Here is a 3,160-nt window from a genome sequence, read left to right as displayed (position 1 = left end):
TCCTCCTCGCGGCGCCTTGCCCAGTAGACCTGCTCGTAGGCGACGTCCTCCGGGTGGCGCCGGCGCCACTCCGCCATGGCCCGCTCGTCCTCGTGGGCGACGAGGAGGCGGCGCTGCCGCTCGGCGTGCTCCGCACGGTCTTGCGCCGTGTTCAGACGAGGCCACGGGGCGACGTCGAGCGCCTGCTGGAGCGTGTACACATCTCGGAAGTTCATCTGGCCGCGCGGCCGGCCTAGGCGCCACGCCGCCACGTCGTACGCGCGGGCGGCCTCGTGCGTCGTCCCGTAGGTGCCGAGGCCGAGCAGGAGTCGCCGGAGCGTATCTCCGAGTAGTAGCCGCCGTTAGGGCGCAGGCGGACGCCGCGGTAGCCGGACGCTCCTCGGCGGCGCGGCGGCATGGCGGTGCGTTGGTGGCGGGGCGCTGGAGCGGTGGAGGCGTGTCCGTGGCGGGGCGCTGGAGCGGCGCGTGGCAGAGAGGGAGAGGAAGAGGAGAAGAGGAAGCATGGAGAAGGCGTGTGGCACGCGCCGCACTTTATAGGCGCGCCGGAAGCGGTGCGCAAAAAATGGCGTGCGAGCTGGCGCCTTTTCGCGCACGCGCGCAAACGGTTCCCGCGCGCGCATGTTTCCCGCTGCCGCTGGAGCGCGGCAAAACGCCCCGCGCGCGCTAAAAGCTGGGTTTACCGCGCGCGCGCGTCGTTTGGCGCGGCCGTTGGAGATGCTCTAAGTATCTATCAACTGTACTCATAAGATCAGGGTACACATACCATTCATAAAATGATTGTATGCTTCCAAAGAATTGCTGCAGCGTGTAACAAATTAGTTTCTGGGCTCAGTCGGCCACATCGTCCGTTACTTTGGTGACGTATTCATGGAGTTACTTCTCTCTCTCTCTCTCTCTCATTTTCCGAGATAAGCTTGTGGAGATACTTGTGTGGCGCTCATGCTTCTGGAGATATTCGTCCCATGCTGTTTCAGAGCAGTTTATGTGCCTTCCTAGAAGACGATCCTATTTACGTTGCGTTGTCGCAATCTCCGACCTGTCTGAACAAGCGAGTGGACAATTCTGTATGCTTGGAGCACACCGTTTATATTGGAATATCTTGCACTGCCTTTTGTTAATATCTTAATTATTTGAATTATGAGGCCATGACACCGATCCTTTAGTGAATCTTTGTATATTTTTGTATATTTTTTAAAGCATTAACCTCTGAGGGTGACTTCATAATGTCACATGTTGGAATCCCTTCCGCTGAAGTGTATAGGTAGGATCATTGTAGAACAGCCTTTTTCATCTCAGGCCCACGTGTACTACCACAAATATCTCTCCTGAGAATATTCGCCCATCCAGGATCTTCTTCATTTCTTGACCTGAAATAATTCTGCTTTGCTGAGGCAGGACATTGGTTTAATTGTACATATCTCTCCAACACAGTGAATCTGGACATGCAGTGATCTAAGTTACTCAGCTGAAATGGGCATTTTTTAGCTATCTAGTTGCTGTACATGAGAAAGCTACTACTGCTCGACCATCCGCTGGTTCCTATTCCTTTCCCTTTTTGCGAACGACCATCCGTTGCTTCCTGAATGTCAGAATAAGTTAATTGAAGGGATTAATTAGTTAGTGGTTCGGAACGCTCCAAAGTGCGTCATTCGAGTTGCAAGAAATCTCTATGTTGCTTCTGCAGGCAGCCACTGATGAACCATGGAAAACAAATTGGTTTTGGCTTTGCCATGTCACCTTTTAGCAACCATGTGCAGTGCAAAATGGCATCAGCTAGTACGTTCAAAGGGGTATAATTCAGCCGGCAAAGCATGCAAAACCGATGAAGACTAGGACCAATTTGTAGATGCACGCAAACCTCACAGTGCACTAGTAAGCCCCTGAGTAAGTGTACGCTAATGGCGTAAGCCTGGCGGCTATTTCTATTGCATACACAATCTGGAAAACCATGGACGTGGCTATTTCTATTGCATACACAATCTGGAAAACCATGGACGATGGAAAGTACACCCTAGATGTAGAAAATAATGTGCGTATGGCCGTGTTTCTGACCAGATGGCACGCGAACACCAACAACAGAGGTCAGATACCTTTTCCCAAAAGGAAAAGGAAAACCTGGCGAGCCGTTCTTTGCTCCTCTCAAGTCCCAATGGATGTTTACTTTACTCAATCATGATCATGAGGCCAAGGCTTGTTAGAAAATCAATCAACCCATGGTCAAAAAGCGTCAAAGCTTTTTTACTACCGTGCAGCCTCCGCCTTACGTACTGCATTATGTTAAATACCTTCTTAATTTACTTTTATCTATTACAGTAGGAAACTATGTTTCCTTAAATCAGCAGTAACCGAGCAGCTTTTTTATGTGTGTCGTCTAAGCCTTTCAGCATCGATCATGAAAGCTAGCATAGGTGTAATACTAACGTATACAGCTCATACATACGTGTTGTTTCAGCTGCCTTAAAAAATGGCTTGTGGCTGACACGATATTCAAGTATGCAACCGTGAAAAAACCCTCTGGATAACTCCCAACGTTACATACATATTTCACCTGTGTGTGCCTGATAACATGTAGAAGATGGAAGCTTATCACAAACCATCTGATAAAGGAAGTACGGATCAAGTTTCACACGAAGTACAAGGTCCAACATAAACATGTTGGGGCCACATCACAAGAGAGCCTAAAAACAAAAGGCACATAGATAAAATAGCTAGGCAGAAGCCGCCCGGACGCGAGAGCGCAGCCACTATGACCAAGGGACGTCATCCATTCCGCCGAAAGACACCTTCGAAAACCAAATGGGTGACACAGAAACACAACCAGATCCAGCGATCCAGACAACCCCACACCCCCCTCAACGCTGCCGGTGAGACACTCACCGATGAGGTTAACTAGGAGTCAAGGAAACATTATTCTTAATCGGCACGGTGCCGAAATTGCCAGCACTGTGCCACTGTTGGGAGGAACGAAGTTCTACTATTAGGATACCTAACTATATCACCACATCGTAGATACAGGATCCCCTGGCCGCTCCGTCGCCGAAGCGGAAAATGAGAGAGGACGAGAGCTGAGGACTCATCGGCGGGGAGGGGGGTGGGGTGGGGTGGTGTTGGGTGAAACAATGGCAAATATTGTTTCAAGTTCATTCTAGGTCGTAACCAC

Source organism: Triticum aestivum, chromosome 6A (genome assembly GCF_018294505.1).
Source record: "Triticum aestivum cultivar Chinese Spring chromosome 6A, IWGSC CS RefSeq v2.1, whole genome shotgun sequence".
Taxonomy (NCBI): Eukaryota; Viridiplantae; Streptophyta; class Magnoliopsida; order Poales; family Poaceae; genus Triticum; species Triticum aestivum.
This window is presented reverse-complemented; position numbering follows the sequence as displayed.